The following is a 21757-nucleotide window of genomic DNA, read 5'->3' as shown; positions in this document are numbered from 1 at the left end:
CTTGTATAGCCAGTCCCACAATTCAACGGTCTTTAGGTATAGACTTGTATAGCCAGTCCCACAATTGAATGATCCTTAGGGATGGACTTGCAAAGCTAATTCCACAATTCAGTGGTCCTTAGGGATAGATTTGTATAGTCAATTTCACAGACTAGTTTTGGGATGTTTTCATCACCCTAAAATGGAACCTTACAACTGTTGGTGGCATCCCATTTGATGCTCATCTTTCCACTGTAGTGTGAGCATCTGTTTTACATCTTTGTTTTCAATCATGCTGACATTTTGCATGCTTTTAAAAATAGGAGTGTCAAACATCCTGAGTGTTCAGCAAAGAAGATTCCAGATTCCAAACCATGATATCATCTTACAGGGAGGATTTTTTTTTTTTTTGCAAACATCTAGCCTTAGGATCAGCCATGAAAACCAGTTTCTTATGGTCTAATCAAGATTGAATGACTCAAGTCTACTTTGTACCTTTATGAGGATGAGGCTATTTGTTATCCCAGCTCACAGGCGCTAAGATGTCACCCACGAGCATCTGTTGTATTTACTATGGCCTTTCTTCTGTGGACTTTGTATCTTTCTAGTCCTGGAGGATTAAAGGAAGTTTTGGGTGTGTCACCTCTCTATCTTTTTAACTGGAAAAAGACAGAGTAGAAGGGGAAAAACTTATTTACATTTTCAACTCATATGCTCATATGAGGGCTCACTGATGAACTCAAAGGAGAGATTAAAATTTGGGTTTATACTTAATTTAGTGGGAAAAGGCCTGACTCAAAGGGAGGGACTTTATATGCAATGCCCAATAGTGGGGAGAGGGAACTTGTAGAATCTACCTCCAGTAGAAAGACAGGGCATCAAGTGAAGGGATGAGGTTGCCGTCCCACAGTCAAAAACTCTGACCTAGAATTGTTCTGCAGGGACAAAAATGGAGAAGAGACTGAGGGAAAGGTGGTTCAGTGACTGGCCCAACTTGGGATCCATCTCAAGAGGAGGCTCCAAGGCCTAACACTATTACTGATGCTATAGTGTACTTAGACAGGAGCCTAGCATGGCTGTCCTCTGAGAGGCCCAACAAGCAGCCGACTGAGACAGAAACAGATACTTATCCTTAACCAATGGACTGAAGTCAGGGACCCCTGTGGTTGAATTAGGAAAAGCCTGAAATAAGTTGAAGAGGAGGCCAACCCCATAGGAAGACCAGCAGTCTCATCAAACCTGGACCCCAGAGATCTTTCAGATACTGAGCCACCAATCAGGCAGCATACACTAGCTGGCCCAAGGCCTCTGACACATACACAGCAGAGGACTGTCCTCATCGAGAGAAGACTCACCTAACCCTTGAGAGACTTGAGGCCCCAGGGAATGGGGAGGCCTGGCGGGTGTGTGTGTGTGTGTGTATGTGTGTGTGGGGTGGATATCCTCTTGGAGACGGGGGAGGAGGAGTGGGATGAAGAACTGTCGGAGGGCAGAACGGGAGGGGGATAATGACTAGATTGTAAAAAAAAAAGATTAAAGATAATAATAATAATAATAATAATAATAATAATAATAATAAATAAGTCTCCTATGAGGATCCTGTGGGATCTGATAGGATATTTATGAGAGATTAATGGATTCTTCTGGAGAACAAATGAGAGATAAGAAAGATTATAACATCTACTTGTGAAGGCGGGTGTGCAGGCCTGGAAGTGCTCTGAGGCTTGCTGAGTCTATGCCATGAGCTGCACTGCCACTGAGAACCTGTCATGTTCCACATCCTTTCCTGGTGGAAGAGGTTTTCAAGTTGAATATGCCATGATGGCTGTGGAAACAGTAGTAAGCTACTGGGATCAGATGTAACAACGATGTTGTCTTTGGGGTAGAGGAGCTAGTCCTTCCTAAACTTTCTGAAGAAGGCTCTAATAAACGACTTTTCAGTGTTGATCTGGAATGGCAGTAGTCTGTTGGAAGATGCATGTTTGTTAGCAGACATAGCAAGAAAGGAAGTGTCCAACTTTAGATTTAACTTTGGCTATAACATTTCCAACATCTTGCCTGTAGAGTGACCATTCATACAGGCTTACATTCACTATGGTGCTGTCAGACCTTTGGCTTCCATTCCATGTCAGTGTCTTACAGAGCAAACATAGATGCACAGGTCTATATGATCGACTCATCCAGTATTTCATATGGTTATTGGGCCTATGCCACTGGCAAAGCCCGGCAAGCTGCAAAGACAGAAATGGAAGAAAAGCTTCAGATGAAAGGAATGACCTGCCATGATGTAACTAAAGAAGTTGCAAAAATAATTTACATGGTGTAAGATGAACTTCAGGATAAGACATTTGAACTAGAGCTCAGCCGGGTTGGGGAGTTACCCAAAGGAAGACATGAAGTCGTTCCAAGAGCTGTAAGGGAGGAAGCAGAGCAACAGACTGAGGAATCTTTGAAGGACGATATTGACAACAGGTAATATTTTCTTCAATGCCTCTTCTCATTTATGTTTCTGTGACAGTCTCCTGTGACTAGCACTATGAATGATACATACCCACTAGCCAATTTTCATTCATTTTTTTTCTGATAAAAATTCAGGTTTAATTAATATACATTTGAAAATATTATTGTGTAATTGAAGACATTTTATTCATATTAAAATGTAGATTCATGTTCTATTAAAAATTCATAGTGCCCAGACTGAGGTGGAAGGATTGAGCCCACAAGTGAAAGTCTGGCCATAGCTATTAAAAAAAAACTGAAGTGAACATACTGTACAGTATAAATGCACTTCAGAATTCAAGATTGGTTTTGTTTTATCTAGAATTAAAAAAAATCATATTCAAAAAACAAAACAAAGAAAAAAGATTGGTGTGCCCCTCCCTCTACCTTGTGGTGGGGAGCTCCCTGAAGCGGGTGTATGTGGGAAGTTTACTCTGTGCTTTACCTGGGAACAGACTACCTGACTGAAGACAGCTTTCATTTCTCAGAAATTTCTGCTGTAAATCAGATCAGAAAAGCTCTGAGAAATCTTCGTTTAGCTTAAACCAATATTTGTATCACACTGGGCAAAGTCTGCGTCCAGGCTCTCAGGTACCGCTTTTAGAAGCAGCACACTTGGAAAAGCAACACAAAATCACCTATTGGATTTTTGTTTTATAACCCTCCATTTCAAGAGATCGCAAATGTCTTTCCATAGATCTAAAAGAAAAAAAAATCACCTTGCTTTTTGAGGTATTTTTGGCAGGAAGTGTTGGTTTAAAGGTGGCCTACATTGCTACTGCAAGAAGCAAACTTATGCCAGTTACCAGGATTCACACAGCTCTTGGGTTAGTGGCTCCTGTCTGGACTTCCAGGTTGACATAGGCTGTTTGGGTTTCCACAGGACTTAATTCCTGGATCAATCAACTGGATGTAGTATACACCCTGATCTCCTTACCAATTCACCAGAAACTCCTCTGGTTAACCTCCCACGCTGGGGTTTCAACAGAAGGAAGAGGCCTTGCAAAACCACATGGCTATCCTTGCTGCTGTGGGAGTAAGACTGACAGGCACTGAGATGTGGGGGCAGGGCCAGTCTTTCCCTTCTCGCAGCCTCTGTTCCACTTAAGTCTTGGCTCTCTTCTTATGTTGCTTTCTGACAAGGCCCTGAGTGCTCAGCATATTTGGGTTTTAAAAATCCTTTTAATTTAATCATTCCCAAGTCTAGTTTCCCCTCAAATGAGAACCAATTCTTATATACAGGCTTTATATGTGACTAACAGATCACTTTGGAAGCTGTGATGAATAAGTTTATCATAACAAGATCTGTTTATGCATTGGTTCGACTGGTTGTTTTCAAAATATCTATTGGAAGCTGATAATGTTTTGGAAAAAAAAAAACTCACCCTCTTGCAAATGGCGCCCATCCTGGCAACTCAATTCCATTTTAATTGTTCAGAAGATAAGATTCTTTCTAATTGTTTAATATTGCTAGATGTCTCTAGGATGATGTAGTTAGCTAAGTAGCCTGACCTTACCTACATCCTCACTAGTTCTGGTAATCCATAGTTAGTCTGTCTTCTTTTCTGTACACCACACACCCAAGTTCAGACCTCAAAGTTATTCATCCAACAATGGCAAACTGTTACATAATTTGTATCATTACAGCATTCCTTCAAGAAAAGTGAAGTCTTCCATTATGTTCCCCCCCCCCCCAGTAAGTCTTTTGTTTTATTTTGTTTCATTTTACTTTATTTATGAGTACACTGTAGCTGTCTTCAGGAACACCAGAAGAAGACTGATCCCATTACAGATGGTTGTGAGCCACCATGTAGTTACTGGGGATTGAACTCAGAACCTCTGAAAGAGAAGTCAGTTCTCTTAACCACTGAGCCATCTCTCTAGCCCCCACTCCAATAAATCTTATTTCAACAAAAACAGGTAACATTTATCATTTGTTGCATATTTCTTCTGACTCTAGGTTTCCACTCATTCTGTGTGGCTGAGCATCTCAGGACTCGATTCTGAGCACACCTTTAGTTTCATGGCGTACCTCAGATAAAGCTAGCTTGAAGTTCTGATTGTCAATGGCCTCTTATTTATAGTGAATATTCTTGAATTTAATTATTGGGTTAAATGTCTACATTCTAGTGACTTCATTTCACAAACAAGTTCCAGCAGAGCCACAGCCTATTTAAGTGACAGGAGGCTCTAACTGGAAGGTGACAGGGCTGCATTTCAGACAGTTTCACCCCCAAAGCCTTGAGGTTGATGCATGTTGTAGATCTTTTATTTACTAGAACCCATCCTTATGTTTTGCTATCATTTCTTCCCAGACCCTACTCTTCTTCTCTTTTCAAAGAGAAAGTTATAATACAGTGAACACAAATCCAAGCTATAAATATTAAAATATCAAATGAGAGAAGAGAACTGTCAGAAAGATGGTCAACACATATATAATTTCAGAACATTCAAACCAGCTCTGTTGAAGATTTCAACAGAGATGTTGTTAACTGCCAACAAAAAAAAAAAAAATTAATAGTAAGAGAGAAATGTTTACTCTCATGCTCCAAAAATACCTGGATCTTAAAAGCACACAGAGAAAGGAGCAGCAAATGAAGGGGGTAATTTGTCTAGAACCAAGAACAGGTTATAACACAACATCTCCACAGATAGAATGTACAAATATAATGCAAAACCATTGATTTATGCATGTATCAATTCTCTACTGAGCACTTGCTGCTAAGTTCTGGGTGCAGGGAACATGAAACAGCTAATGTTTCCCAGGCTAGCAGATATATATCTCAAACATTAGGTGATAATAGTCCTGTGGGGGGATCAAGGGAAACATTTTCATCTTGGGGACGGGTTGTTGGAATGGAGAGTCATCAGTAAGGGTTTTGCTTTTGCCAAAGAGCTGATGTGAAGCAGCAAGGCATGTAGATACCTATGGAACAGGTTATTAAGTGCAAACCTTTTCAGACTGGAGCCATGTGACCTATTTGAAGACTGTTGAGAAGTTACTTCTGCAAGTTGAAGGAGTGTTCTCAGGAAGGGAGGTCAGAGATGTGACCCCGAGCATTGAAAGCTCTAAGGTCACACTATTTAAGGCTCCTGATATTAGTAACATTGGATGCCTTTGTGTGTGTGTGTGTGTGTGTGTGTGTGCGTGTGTAGGACATTACAGAGGAATGTCTGAAAGTTAATATCTTAAAAATAAATGTCATGGATTGAGGAAATATATTGGCATTGTTAATATGTACATAGAGTTAAAAACTACAGGCTGTGGAATCATAGAAGAAAAGGGTAAGTAGGGAAAGATGGGGAGAGATGTCTGATGACTGGAGTTCTAGAGTATATTTTTATAAAGGAAAATATTTTTATTCATCCACCAGTGAGATAGGAAGAGGGGGAGGAAGGAAAGGGACAGGGACAAGAAGAAGGAGATGGACAGGGAGGGGAAGAAGGAGAGGGAGAAGAAGAGGTAAAAGAAGGAGAGGGAGAGTGAGAGGAAGAGGGAGAGGGAGAGGGAGAAGAAGAGGTAAAAGGAGGGGAGAGAGGGAGATGTAGAGGGAGAGGTAGAGGGAGAGAAAGAGGGAGAGAGAGGAGAGGAAGAGTGAGAGTGAGAGGGAGAGGTAGAGGGAGAGAAAGAGGGAGAGAGAGAAGGAGAGGGAGAGTGAGAGTGAGAGGGAGACGGAGAGGGAGACAGAGAGGGAGAGGGAGAGGGAGGGGAAGAAGGAGCGGGAGAGGGAGAGGGAGAGGGAGAAGGAGAGGGGGAGATGGAGAGGGAGAGGTGATGGGGCTGAAGAGATGTTTCAAAGTTAACAGCATTTGCTGCTTTTGCAGAAGACCCAGATCAGCACCCACATGGCAGCATACAACCATGTGTGACTCAAGTTCCAGGGGATTCAGATCTTTCTTCTTACCTCCAAAGGTGCTAGACACAGATATGGTGCACATACATACATGCAGGCAAACACTCATGCATAAAATATATGTTAAATAAAATCAATATATACAGAGACACAGAGAGAAACAGAGACAGACAGAAACAGAGAAGAGAAAAAAAAAGGTGTCCTCAAATTAAAGGAAGAGCATTTATAGAAGGAAGTTGTGATTGGTGGATCAAAGGGAGTTGAAAGATTGCAAAGCTTTAAGTCTGATTGTTAGTTAGCCAATAGATCTGAGGTTCATAGATTTGACTTTAACAGAATCAGCAGTGGTGGCAGGTCAGGACAGAATCCTGCTGGAAACAGTACATATATTTTCTTTTAAAGGCTTTCATGAAGGGAGCTTTGAAATGGGAGGTTAATTCTGGTGGGAAATAGGGAAATTTTAAAAATAGTATACCCATGATTCGGTAGTAAGAAAACATTTGATGACTTAGGGGAAAAAACACATTTTGTAGAGTCAGACCCTTTGGTAGGTGAAAGAATTATGTGGTCACATGTACAACTAGGATAGAAATATAGACTGGCTAGGAACATGTATGCTTCATTCCACCGTAACAGGAGCAGAGTCAGGTTGCAGCCATGGTTACTGTGGTGGTTGAGTCATGTGGATGCTCACAGTGAAGACAGATTCTGGAGTAAGAAGCAGAGTTGTGAAGCAACTATGAAGAGAAGGGACGATGTCTACAGTGAGAATAGACAGTGTAGGATATGAGTCAACATTGGCCCACTTGTGCTTGGCTATCGACAGTTTAAATCGAGACTAGCTGGCATGTGTATGTGGTTTTCTCCACCTACATCCAGCAATACGATTAATATCACAATGGTTATAGGGAGAGAACAACAAAGTGGAAGGTGTGTGGTGGGAAGAATTGATGGTTCATGGCAGCTAAGAGTGCCGCATTCAGTGTGTGTGTGTGAAAGAGAGAGACAAAGACAGACACACAGAGAGTAAGAGAGTAACAGAGAGCCAGAGAGACACAGAGAGACAGAGAGGCAGACAGAGACAGAGAGAGACACACACAGAGAGACAAAGAGAGGAAGAGAGAGACAGGGATACAGAGACAGACAGAGAGACAGACATAGAGACAGAGAATAGATAAAGACATGTCTGAGGTTATGGATAGAGACATGGCCTAGGATGTGTTCACAAGTGACTGAGACAGTAGAGAATAAGACTGGGAAGTGGAGACTAAGAAACTGAAAAGACAGAGGGCTAGAGGCAGCACCATGAATATGAAATTTCCAAATAATAGGCGCATAGGGGGATATTTAAAAAAAATACCATGGTGCAGGCTGACTATCTAATTGGTGGGGCGGCTCTGCTTAGCCCTGGCCACCATGTACTGCACTAGAAATTGCCAGAAGCCATGTGCACTACAGCTAGAAGTGGCCAGAGGCCAAGTATACCACAATTAGACCCATGAGATGCCAGTGTGGAGGATGGCTCTGCCAATCCACCATGGCACATCCACAAAGCTCAGCTGAACCCTAGACAATATCTGCCATCCTTGCAGTACCTGGTATAAATGAGACTCTTAAAGCTTAATGATTATCTAAAGGATTTATATATTTAGAAATGCTCAATTAATAAGTTGCCCACACAATTAGAGTTGTTATCCAATATCTAACCTTTTGATAGAAGTTGCTACCCAGGACAGCTCTCCACCCATCCATGGTTCTCCATGGCTGCTCTCTCTCTCCTCTCCTTCCTCTTTTTCTCCCCTCCCCTTCCTCTCTTCTTCTCCCAGCTCCACCTCTTCTTCTACTGCCTAGTCACCGAGCTCCACTGGGAATACAATGTAGCAGAATAAATATCCTGCTACATAGGCAATGCCTGCCAGATGATCGTGTTCTTTTATGGACACTGTAGGGTCTGTAGTTGGCTGCTGCAAGACTGAATAAGTAGTGGCAGAGCCTGACAACATGATTATTTTCCTTTAAACAGTTTAAAAACTATTATTTTATTTTATAACTAGGGCTATTTTGCCTACATATGTGTGTACCACATTCACATTCATACCTTGTGCTTGGGTAGACCAGAAGAAGGCGTCAGATCTGGTACTAGAGTTACAGATGGTTATGAGCTGCCATGCAGGTCCTCTGCAAGGGCCAGTGTTCTTAACTGCTGAGTCAGCTTCCCAGTCCCAAGTGCTATTACTTTCTTAAAGGATTTGTCCATTTTACTGATAGCTCCCTCCATCCCCCTTTCTTGTCTTCAACTTGTTTACAATCAATGGTGCTTGTCAGGAATATTTTAGATACAATTAAGGAAAGCTCTCAGGGTTTGAAGAGCCTTTTGTAGAAGGTACTTTTCTGTGGCTGTGGTAAAACACCATGACCAAAGCACTTTAAAGAAGGAAGGGTTTACTTGACTGGATGGTTCCGGAGGGATAAGGGCTCATCATAACAGGAAGCACAGCTGCACTCTGCATTTTATACAAACCAAGTCCTTAAAAATCTTGTAATTTCAGCTAAAACTCATAAAGAATGGTTTCTTGATGGCAAATTGCCTTTTCTTCCACATATGTGAGCTTGTCCATTATCATTAACTGAATACATGGTATGTGATTGTAAATGCTATTATCATGTTTGTTTTGGAGAAAAGATATCGATTTGACAATAAGCTTTTACAATAATGGCTGCTATTCAATAAAGAGTGGAAAACATCACCTTTGTGTCTGGGGATCAAAATGTTCCTGCTTTACTGTAAATTTCTTCAGTCATTTTAATGGTGTGATCCAATTACATTGATATTGTGATAGCAAATTGTCTTTTTGTATATGTTTAATTGAATGGAATACTTATTCACTTGCATCATCAAATCTAACACCACCAACAATTTTCCTCTTAACGTATTCAGTGAACCAGCTCTCTATCCACTGTTCTTTAGAAATGGCTTCCCTTTCTCTACATCAACAGCTTTTGTTGCTTTGTCCTGGCCATGTCACTGGGAGGCAGAGTTCTAGAAAGAGTAATATGATTTATCTTTCTCTGGAGTTTCCCCCCCACCAATTCATTTATTTATTTACTTTATATCCTAAGAGCAGCCCCCTTCCCTCCCTCCTCTCCTCCCAGTCCCACCCTCATGAATCCCTGTCCCCATTACCCCCTCTGAGAAGAAGGGAAAGCTCCCATGGGTATCATCCAGCTCTGACACATCAAGTTGAAGCATGACTAAGTGCATCCTCTCCCACTGAGGCCCAACAAGGCAGTCCAGCTAGGGCAACCGGATCCACTGGCAGGCAACAGAGTCAGAGATAGCCCCTACTCTAATTGTTAGGGGTCCCACCTGAAGACCAAGCTGCACATCTGGTACAAATGTGCAGGGGCCCTGAGTTTGTCTCATGCATGTTCTTTGGTTGGTAGTTCAGTCTCTGTGAGCTCCCATAGGCCCAGGTTGACTCTGTGGGCCTTCCTGTGGTGTCCTTGACCCCTCTGGCTTCCTCAATCCTATCCTCCACTCTTCTACAATTCTATTCCTCTTTATCTAGCTTTTTAATAACAATTTTCTTATAGTTGTACAGGTTTTTATTATGATGCAAAACATAGTCCTTTGTTTTCTCTTCAAAGATGAACATCGTATTAAATTCAGTTTTCTGTATTCTATGCATATTATTTTCTTTTACTGTGTATGGATTACAAAATAATATGTCCTGTACATATCCACAAATGCCACAGTATTGCTATTTTTATTTTTGTATGTGGGTGCATGTGTATGCATGACAATATACTCGTGTGTGTGCATGTGTGTATGTGGGGGCTTGTCTATACACTTATGCGGAGGCTAGAAGCTGACATCTGGTGTCTTCACCACTTCTCATGTTAGTTTTGAGACAAAACCCTGACACTGACTTTGGGACAATTTGGTTAGTTTGCTGGTCCACAAGCCCCTGGGCTCTTCCTATATCTGCATGCCCAGCACGAGGCTCCCAAGCATGAAGGACCACCACACCCAACTCTTTTACATGGCTCTTGGGATTTGGTCCTCATGCTTTTTCAGCAAGAAAGATGACTGTACTATCTTCGCAACTCCCTGATATTAATATTTTTAAAAGTTTTTAGTGCTGAGATAATTGTATATAAGACGTAATATAGAAATCCCTGAACTTTTCAAGTACTTTCTCCTGGAGGTGACATCTTGAAAAATTGCAGTGCCGTAATTATGATCAGGGTGCTAGACAGACAGCTATGTACAGAGAGCATCGCTGTCACCCAGAGTACCCCCCATCCCTCTTGTACAGCTACACCCACTCTCCTCCAATGCCACCCCCAATGCCACTCTAACTTTCCTTCAATACAAACCCTTCTTTAACCACTGATAACCACAGATTTATTCCCATTTGCATATTTTTCATCCCAAGAATGATATATTAGTGGAATTATGCAGGATGTGTAACCATCGGATTAGTATGTGATTATCTGAAAAACCATCCAGATTGTCCTGTGTAACGATAGTCCGTTCTTTTTGGTGGATAGCGGGTTCTATGGTATGGATATACCATAGCTTATTTCCAGTTTGACTCCTGTGAACCAGGCATTGACGTACAGGTTTTTGTGAGAACGTGTATTCACTGGTCTGGGATGTGTGTCCAGGGGTCAATGCTGGTGCATATGTTAGCTGTATCTTTGTGGTTTCCATCAACTTTAAAATTGAGATATGATACACAACACAAACATCATCATTTCTAAGTCTGGCTCAATGGCATCAAATACGTTGGTAAGTGTGATTATCAGTCTCCAAAATTATTTTAATCTTTCAACTAACTCTGCAGGCAGAAGACATCTGGGACCCACCCAGCATTAGGATGAACAGATATGTGATGGAGAGGTGGGAAAGATAGAAAATTGGAGCTGTGGGCACACTATGGAGAGGGGTGGAACTGGAGATGAGATGGCAGCAACAGGTGAGAGAGAGCTGAGGTCAACAAGCTGCCTTTGCCCAGTACTGTCTGCAGGATGGTGTGCTGCCACTGGAGCCTAAACAGATGCAGACTCAGCCCCTGAACCTGCCATTCAGCCGCGGGATTCTCCTGGCAAAGTGTCATTTTCTGGATTGGATCTCCTCAAAGGACCACAGTGGTCTGTGATGCCACTGGAGACCATGTTGGTATCTATGGTCCATGTTGTGGCCCCAGGCTTCTATGTTGCCTGAGATCCATGCAGACATTAGCAGTCTATGCCACTGCCTGATGCTTTGGTGATGTCCTCGGTGCTGTGGTGGGTGCTCATGTGAGAGGTAACTGTAGCCACCTGAGGCCATGTTGAGGTCTGAGGTTTGTCAGCCACTGATGGCCATGAATGGGTCTGTGGTCATGATACGGCCCAGGCCGTGTGGATATGCATGACAAGTGTTTCCACTGAAGCCCATGTGAACGCTCACGGTCTAGGTTGCAGTCTGAAGGCATGCCGATGTCTGTAGGACGAGATAGCAAGGCAGGTAGTGGCGTGGGCTTGGGAGAGCTAGCCCCGCCCTCTCTAGTCGCAGCACAGCGCTCCTCAGTTGATGGCTTCTCCATCCCCACTCTGGATACAGGTGAAGACTCACCTTCCTGTGAGGGACTAGCCACTAGGAATGTGACCATGAGCCAGTGAGCATATAGATAACACAAAATGGACTTGTCCTTCCTTCCTTCCTTCCTTCCTTCCTTCCTTCCTTCCTTCCTTCCTTCCTTCCTTCCTTCTTTCTCCCCCTCCTCCCTCCCCCCCCTCCTCCTCCTCCTCCTCCTCCTCCTCCTCCTCCTCCCCTTGCTCCTCTTGCTCCTCCTCCTTCTTCTTTGGGGAGACAGGTATTCAGGAAAGAACTGGGATGTGAGCACAGTCGGGGTGCATGATGTAAGATTCCCAAATAATCAAATAATAATAATTTTTAAAAAAACAGTGGGACTCTGCCCTCACTAAATGACACTTCCCCATCCCCACCCCCAGGAACCACCATTTTACTTCCTGTTGTTATGATTTTGACTATTCTAAGTTTTGTGTGTCAGTGGACACCTTAATTATTTCTCATCCATTTTAAAGATCAAGTTTAATATCAGTTCCTACATGTTTAAGTGGGCTTATTTCATTTTTGCCCTTTCCCTATTTGTGACATCACTTGTGATAATGTCCTCCAGTTTTTCCATGCTGTAGAATATGTCAGGAGTTTTTCATGGCTGAATAATATTTCATTGCATGAATTTACCATACTTTGCTTTTTGACATTTTCATCGGTGAACAGTTGAAATGCGTCTGTGTTTTAGATAATGTGAACAATGCTGATATGAACGTGACGTTTGAACCTCTGATTTAAATTATTTTTGGCATACATTAATTTTCTATTATAACAATGAAATGTTTGAGATGATTAATTTTACAAAAAGGTTAATTGTTGTTTACAATTCTGGAGATTCCAGTCCAAGACTGGGTGTCCCTATTTCTTAGGGACTCTGAAAAGGGCTTCTCACTGCAGAAGAATCACACACACTTTCCTCATGGGCGAGGGAGCAGAGCAAGAAAAAGGAAGAAACAGATCCCACAGGACCCTGGAAAGGTGTGTACCCAATGACCTGTCCCGGTGCCTCATCTCCTCCCAAGACCACCTTGGGTATCAAGCATTTCACATGGGCCATTGAAGGACATATAGCATCCAAACTATAATGTATTCTAAGAATAGGACATTTGATTACATGATAATCCTGTTGGTGGTATTTGGGGAACTGCGCTCTGGGTTCTGTGGAGACTATACCACGTTGCATTACCAACAATACATGGTTTTCCAGTTACTCTGCAATGACTGTTACTTTGCTTGTGATTGCAGGCATCCTAATGGAAAGGAAGCAGTCTCTCACACATGCTAGCCAAATGCTTTCTTACCACTGAGCTACATTCCCAGCCCCAGCCTTTGATGCCACAACAGTACTGTCTTCCAGATCATGAATGTTTTAAAATATTTTAATATTTAATTTCTTTCACCTATTCTCTGTAGTTTTCATTGCATCGCTCCTTTGCCTCTTTGGTTAATTGCTTAACATTTTATTCCTTTTGATCAGAGTCATAAAATACTGTATTAGCTAAGGTATTATTTTGCTTGTTAAAATAATAAAATCGCCATTTTAGTTCTCATTTGTATTGAAACCTGCTTTCCCACTTCAAATTTGCATTCCTCATGTATTTGCCCACCCTGGCAAAAGTAGCTGTAATCTTCACTACTGTGTAGTATCACTGTTTGCATCATAAATTCTTTTGAGATATAGGTTGCTTGCATTTCAGTGATGTTACAAGCATTTGTGTGCATGTCTTCTTGACATGTGTTCCTCTTTATTGTGTGCACCTAGGAAGGGAGCATTTCTGACAGGGAATATGTGTTGTTTGATTTGAAAGACATTACCTAAATCTTCAAGAGACTCCATGATCATGGGATCATCTAGATGTCACCATTTGCTCTAATGTCCTAGGATTCAAGTTGCAAGCCACTCATGCACAGACTTGGAAACACACTTCTTGTCTGTTTCTCCCGGCAGTTGCATCTTGTAGACAATTCTTTCTCCTTCCTTGGTCCTCCCTCTTGCACGTCCGGATTTTCTTGCCCTCACCAGTGGTCATTGTCACCACCTAATGGTTGATGTTCATTGATGCTCCTATTCCCAGACACTGTCAGCAGCTTTCTAAGCATGAGGTGGGTAAGAGAAATGTTACTTCTATGTTACATTCAACAAAACCAAAGCCTAAAACAAATGAAAGACTTGTTCAGGGTCACTAGTTTACATTCAAACTAAGGCCTGTAAACTCCCAACTCCCAGGCTTTATATTGGATTCCTCTGTTATGTCTTCTTATTTTCCTCTGGTTTGTGTGTGTGTGTGTGTGCGTGTGTGTCTTTCATTTGAAAACTGGGATGAGTAGCAAAGAACTTGTGCTGTGCCACTGGAGTGATGTGAGCATTGGGTGAGTTGAATTGTCCGATGCAACACACATAGTTTCTCTCTCTCTCTCTCTCTCTCTCTCTCCCTCTCTTCCCCTCCCTCCCTCCCTCCCCCTCTCTCTCCCTCCCCCCTCTCTTTCCTTCTTTCTTTTTTTTAATAATTGGCATCGTGTCTTTAGTGTTTCTTATACCATGTGATCTTCATAATGACCTGAGTAGATTGTGATACAATCGTAGTTAGTGTCCTATGATTGTTAGGCATACTTGCATAAGTTATTGTCAAATAATGTTTCCTTTCATGCTGCTTTCCCTTTTATTTGTGTTGCTTTCTTAAGATAAAATGCTTGTGGAGAAATTCCCAGGCCAATGGGCCGATTCTTTTTCTGATTTGTGATATTGATCAGTATCAAATGTATAGTTAGAAAGGGAGTTCTGAGTGAATCAGGGCCACTTGAGGTCAACAGCCCAGTCTCTTGTGGAGATAGCTTCCTGATATGCCAATTTATTGCCTACAACTAATTTTAATTAAGAATTTACTTGTGTGGTGTCATAACTTCTCAGCAACCTTTTTGCTCATTCTACTGGTCGGTGTGATTGGCTTTGGTTCATGACCCTACATTCATCAGATATTTATACTCTACTGGTCGATGTGATTGGCTCTGGTGCACGACCCTACATCCGTCAGATATTTATACTCCAACAGTGGAGATGATGCCCAGTGTATGTTTTTACCACTGAAATAGTAATAATTTACAAACTCCTTCTGGAAAGCAGTTACTCAGTACCATTGAAAACTCAGAGGATAAAGTTAAATGAAATAGGAGAAAAATGAAACACAGAAGCCTGGAAGGTGAAGGACACTTGGAGTAGCAGTGGTGTTGTAAAACTCATGAAGACCATGGCCTTCCTGCACCACAAGTTTGAGTCTTGATGCCTTCACTTGTTAAGTGATCCTCAGCCACTTAAGCTTGTAGTCATTGTCTTCTGTTTTTAAAAGAATTAAAATATGCAATAAAAAGAATTAAAATATGTTTACATCATTTCCCTCAATTTCCCTCACTCCTGTGTTTTCTCTAAGCTTTCTCATGTCTCCCTCTTAATTTTTCTCAAATTGGTAGCCTCTTTCAAACTATTAGTGATATATATATTGTATTTTAGTTCTATATATAGAATATGTATTTTTCTATATATTTATTTTAATTCTACTTAATTAAATTAATTTAACGTTTATTTGTATACCAAAATTAATTTTAATTCTCTCTATATGCACATATATGCATAAATATAGAAATACAACCTGCTTGATTATGTTTGGTGTAGTTTGTGGATATATGATACATGATTTTAGGACTGACCATTTTGTATTAACTAGCCAGTTAGGGGGCTCATTTCTGGGAGAGACTAATTTTCCTTTTGTTAGCAGTCATGGCTTAGTTGTTAGACTGGTAGATAATGACACTGACTTGATAGATTTCTTGGGAGAATTGACTGAGGCAACACGGATAAACAGCAGATGCTTCTGTTATATAACAAGCAGTTACTGAGAAGAAGCTTGTACTTCTTGTAATAGAAATGGAATTTGTTGGTGTAAGTTACTGATGCTTGCTACACCAAAGGTATTATCTTATTCCCTTTAAGTCTTTATTCTTCTTGTTCTGTAAGCAGTCATATGATGTGGATAAGAAAAAAAGACCATAAGATTTAAATTATCTCAAGATAAAAAAGTAGTGACAAAAAATGCTAGGATTGATGTTGAGACCCATATCAATTTGGTTTGAATCTTTTTTTTCCCTGAAAACTCAATGCTCAAGCTTCTTGGTAAAAACTGTATGTTAGAAAAAGATTCAAATCTGACCAGCAGGTGGCGCTGGGCTAGGTTTCCTATATGGGGATGTATTTGGCACCTTTTTGGTGGGGGAAACACCAAGAGAGAGGGCAGAGTCCAAAAGGGAGGACAAGCATTTGCTTTGGAAGGGATCCTGTCTCACACACCACGTGTGAACAGTTATGAGTAACACTTCACTATTTGGCAAGTTCTATCTTTAGGCACACAGTTTAGAAATGTAATCCATTTTTAATATATATTGAAATAAAATCTAGTTTAATAATTTTCATGATAACTCAGAGCTTAATCTGACTTTCATTAGTTAAAATATCTGTTAAATTCTGGAACCTTGAAGGTTATGGTAGAAATGGCTGGTAGCCCTTTACCTACCAAGTAGAGAAAGGGCATCCGTTTCATTAGCCTTGAAGGAATTAAACAGTCATGTTTCATAGACACAGCTTGATTAAATTGCAGGAAACATGCTGTCACTCAATGTGCAGTTTATAATAGCACTTAGAGTGTTATTTCTGGTTGTCTGACTTGGTCATTTATGCAGTTCTTAAGTTTGCAAAAATGTGTTCTTTTAAGCCATGCCATTAAATCTGTAACATTTTGGGTCAGTTGCAATTATAAAAACATGCATAGCAGGTCTCACGCTTTAACCTGTTTAGAACATTCGTAGTTACAATTTGTCAACAAACTGTCCTATAATGTTAACAAAGAGTCAATATGAGATGAGAACATACATTCTGACTTATCAAGGATTAGGTGGTTTCGTTGTTGTTTGTTTTTGTTTTTGTTTTGTTTGTTTGTTTGTTTTGCCCAGTCTGGGTCCTTTTTTTCTTTTTTGTACACTAGGCCGTGAATTCGTATGTTATGGGCCCCAGCAGCTCGGGCTCCTTCCTGTTAGTCCTCACAAAGTACGCTTCTCTGCGTGGCGCTGGTTGAACCCAGGTCCCCTTCTCTTTGGTTTCCTTTTTCTTCTCATCGTTCTCCACCCACATCAGGATGCTGTCTCTGTTCTTCCCGTGCTTGATGTCCTCAATCTGCACATTGATCCTCTTGGCCAGAATCTTGCCCTTAACTTGTTTGTTTACAACGATGTCCACAGCATGCTGGGTGACGTTGTAGACTCTTCCGGTTTTGCGTGGTAACACTACGCGGCGTCCCTTTTTGAACGGTGCCTATTCTCTTGATGTCTACAATATCACCCTTCTTGTAGATTCGATTGTATGTGGCCAAAGGAGCAACTCCATGTTTCCTAAAGGCCTGGGGAACATAAAGTGAGCACCCCTTCTCTTTCCCTTTGTGTTGGTCATCTTGGTGAGTTGTGGAGATGCCTGCCGAGGCCAAAAGGGAAGGACAGGTTTTTCAGAGTTTAGGTCACAAGCGTCATTTTAACTTCTTCACTCAGGAATCATGAATGACCACATATTTTAATAAATAAATGTAGAGGATAAGTAACAATGAAATGGTCTCTTAGCAACCTTGGTGATAGTGGTGTTTTTGTTTCAGTCAGGGGCAGAGCAATGGCAGTCCTTCCTTCATTCTAGCTTGATGCCTGGCTTGGTGGCCAAAGCTGTTTTATGCCTAGGACACATAAAAATCAAACCAAACCAAACCAAATCAAATCTGGGCAGTGCAATACAGTAGGAGGAAGACAGAGGCACAGTTGTGGGGGCGTAGACACACAGAGCCCCACCTACCACCATGCACAGGAGGAGGAAGACAGACAGAGACTACTACCTGCAGATCACCATGCCACCCACAGACCTGTCCTCTAGTGCAGGTCTCATCTTCTGCTTGCCAGAGGATGTCACCCAGGGGCCTGCAGGCTGTGTGACCAGCCTCCAGTGGGAGCTACTGTCCTGTGCTATGTGGTGGACAGATGGGAGAGAAAGACGTGCAACAGCCTGAATATTATGAAGAGAGATGGGACTGGAGACCGGGGGTGGAGAGGAGTAACTTGTTGAGAGTGGCCAGTCCTACTACCTGGGGCCATGGTGAGGTCCCAGCCTGAGTTGTTTCTGAGGGCTGTGTCTGAGTCTGTGGCTATGCAGCAGTCGATGTCAATGTGTGTGGCATATGTTACCACTACAGAACACACAGAACTGTCACTCATCAGGGCAACCATTAGGGATGGTGTGGATGGTGCAGAACTGGTCCCACCCTTCATTGGCTGTGGTGCTCTGGAGAGCTAGTCTCACCTCTCACTGATAACAGAACTCAGGAGAGCAGGTCCTCCACCTCATCTGAGCAGGACAGTAGAGCTGGCCCTGGTGGCAAGGATGTGGGTGAGCTAGCCCTGAGGGTATGAGAGCAGATAGCTCTTCCAGCCCCTCACAGGCTGCAGCACTTGGGAGAGTGGCCCATGTGCTTTGAATGGGCAGCCCAGTGGAGCTGGCACTGGAGGCAGGAATGAGGTTGAACTGACCTTGAGGGCATGAGAGCAAAAGCGCTGACCCTGCCTCCTGTTGATGGCATCATTGGGTGGCCTTGCCTGAGCAGTGCTGGGGAGCTTGCCCTGGTGGTGTGGATAAGGGAGAGACAGTGCACTGAGTAGCTTGGCTACCACCTAGACCCAGATTCAGGGCTCTGAGTTGGCACACCCCAAAATCTATATCATTTATAAATGGCTGAGGTGTGTGCAAGGGTCAGTCCTACTGATCCAAAGTGGCAGGATCTCCATATCACAAAGCAACAACAGGATAACCAGGAGGAGTCAGGTAAAGATCCAGTATCGATGATGTCACAGAAGCCAGAAACCTCGGACCAGACCAATGACTCATTGCAATGAACATTTGCAAGTGGAGATATGTGGCTCCAAGAATATACTGTGGGACACACTGTGACATGCTACATTCCAAGATGAGATGTTTTCTATTCTTTGTTTTCACTTGCTTGCTGTTTGTGTTTTTTTTTTTTATTTTGGGGAGGAGGTTGCAAGGGTGAAGGGCAGATACGAGGGGCTAGGAAGATGAGAGGGACTGGGGTGCATGCTGCGAATGCACAAAGAATTAATACAAAGTTTAATGAAAAATTTAAAAAGAATTGTTTTCACTGCTTTGATTATATTGGAAAGTTGATGTTTTTCATGAGTGCTTTTCATATCCACCAATTGGTTATCTGGTAATTATGAATATGACATTGTTTCCAGGAAAAAGAAACTGTACCTTAGTTAGGGTTTCCATTGCTGTGAAGAGACATCATGACCAAGGTAAGTCTTACAAAGAAAAATTATTTCATTGGGGCTGGCTTACAGTTCAGAGGTTCAGTCCATCGTCATCATGGTGGGAGACATGGCAGCTTGCAGGCAGAGCTGGTGCTGGAAGAGCCTAGGGTTCTATATCTTGATCCAAAGGCAGCCAGGAAAATCCGTCCCTTCTGAACTGGCAGAATGTGAGCACTAGGGGCCCTCAAAGCCCGCCTACACAGTGACGCACTTCCTCCAACAAGGCCACACCTCCCAATAGTGCCACTTTTCCTGGGCCAAGCATATTCAAACCACCACAAACTGAATGAGACCTTTTTAATTATAAGGGATAGATCTGAGTGCTGGGATGCAGATAGTAAACCTCTGTTGTCTGAGAGACGTGCAACATAGTTGGAAATTCAGGAATACAGGAGCATACAAGGAAAACTGAAATAGTACAAGAATTAAGTGGAAAGGCATCCACGGAAGCTGCGACTGGGTTCTAGCTGGATACTGTGAAAGGCGAGCACCCCAAACTTGAGGAGGGGTTTCTATGGGCAGCCGCAGCAAAGAGGAGTTTTAAATAGAGGCAGTATATAGGTTGGCCCTTTCCGTGTGAGAGAGTTGATAAAAGAAGATGTCTTCCAAATTGGGAAGGAAACGGATGACAAAGAGCAGTAAACAGAGGCAAGGAGGTGGGAACCGAGCTCAGCGGTGCGCTTGGGGGTGGGGGGTTAGCAGGGGGGTGGAGAAGGAAGTGTACAGATTCCACCTTTTCAGACATGCGCATTCCCAGTGGAGTACTCTACATCACGGTATAAGTGGGGAAGTTCTCTTCTGGTGCCAATTTCGACTTGAAAACATGACGAATACATTAAACAATGTCCCTGGCAGGTGAATGAAGTATTTAATAGTAAGCAGGGATGCTTTGTGGAGGAAAGTTGGAGAGGCAGAATTTCGTAGTTGATGGGGCCTGTCAAACTCTCCAGTGGTGTGGATGGTGGGGCAGGTCAGATATGCTGACGTGGCCTTTTCTCTTTTGTTTTAGCTCAGTTATTGCTTCCATTTTTGTCGTCTGACCATTGCTGAGTTCCTCTGCCAAAAGAGGACTAGAAAAATAATTAAAGAAATTGGAAAAACCTTGTCATCCCCTGCCCCTTCTTGTTGATAGCTCTTGTATAAGGATTAAAATAAATGACATCTGAGCTAACATGAAGTTTGGAAATCATTTCACTACAGTCTTTTGAATGTTTTCTGATTCCTGTTGTCAAGAGAGTTAAGTACAAATCTGACATGCAGCATAAGATCTATTGTTAGGAAGGCTGCATTTTTCAAACCTAGGATGCGCTTGGTTTTTGAGAAGAAACAGTTGATTCACTTGACAGGGGTGTGTACTGAGTGTGTACAGCCAATTAAATACTTTTCTGAGCCCTGAAAGATAGCCTTTCCCTAATAACAGTCTGGCTGGAAAAGGAGCCTAGACCCTCAGGTGGATGGGACAGATTCTTAATAGTCCTATGACAGACTTTGGAGGATATTTTCATAGTGTCCCTTCCACAACAGGGTGGATTTAAGGACTGAATTAAAGTTAGAGCAAATGACTAAGAACTGCTAAGTGCTTATTGGGATCCAGAAGATATAAATGGGTTGAGGGTTCAACTTCAGATGGATCAAGAGTTCTCTCCCACACATCTGTGATATCCCCTAAGGTGCTGAGGGCATACTTGTCTCCTGGACATTCTTAAAACAGAGGAAAGGGGAGCAAAATAACATGTGACGTTTGGGTCTTGAGTATTAGTAACTTAAATGATAGCTCAAACTGAGAGCTAAGGTAGTATTTTGCCAAGGAAATGTGGGGTGGGGTCTGGTCTATCTCACTCAGACTGCACCACTGACTGAGAATGAACCCTTCAGTGACTCTGAAGGCCCTCAGAAGAGTGTATCCCTATAGGTTTGCTGTAACAACCCACCACACAATGACCCAGTTACTAACTCATAATCTGGAGACTAAAAGTCTAAAGTAGGTAGACCTGCTCCTGACCAAAGCCTTCGGGGACAACTACAGCTGTTAAAGGTTACCTGCAGTTCTCGGCTTGAAGGCTCGCTCCTTATCTTCAAAGCCAGCCATGTCATGTCTTCAGAGCTGTCTCTGGGGTATGTTTCTGTCTTTCCATTGCCTCTGATTCTAGTAAGTACCTTGATGGTGCCTGAGTTATCCAGAATAATCTCTCCGTCTCTAGGTCATTCATTTAATTACACCAACAAAGTCCTTTCTGCCAAGAAAGGTGATGCATCTTCAGGTTCTGAAGTTGAGAACATGGACTCTGTTTGTGTGTGTGTGTGTGTGTATGCGTGTGTGTATATATGTGTGTGTATGTGTGTGGTATGTGTGTGCGTTCACACCATTGTGCATGTGTTCATTATTTCTTGA

General features: G+C 42.3%; 2 pseudogenes; one reads left to right on the top strand and one right to left on the bottom strand.

Moving 5' to 3' along the window:
* Positions 1–1719: 1719 nt before the first annotated feature.
* Positions 1720–2455, top strand: LOC114613256 (annotated as a pseudogene).
* A 14532-nt stretch (positions 2456–16987) lies between these two features.
* LOC114613231 lies at positions 16988–17452 on the bottom strand (annotated as a pseudogene).
* Positions 17453–21757: the final 4305 nt, after the last annotated feature.

The sequence above is a fragment of the Grammomys surdaster genome, unplaced genomic scaffold (assembly GCF_004785775.1).
Source record: "Grammomys surdaster isolate TR1022 unplaced genomic scaffold, NIH_TR_1.0 126198, whole genome shotgun sequence".
Taxonomy (NCBI): Eukaryota; Metazoa; Chordata; class Mammalia; order Rodentia; family Muridae; genus Grammomys; species Grammomys surdaster.
This window is presented reverse-complemented; position numbering and strand designations above follow the sequence as displayed.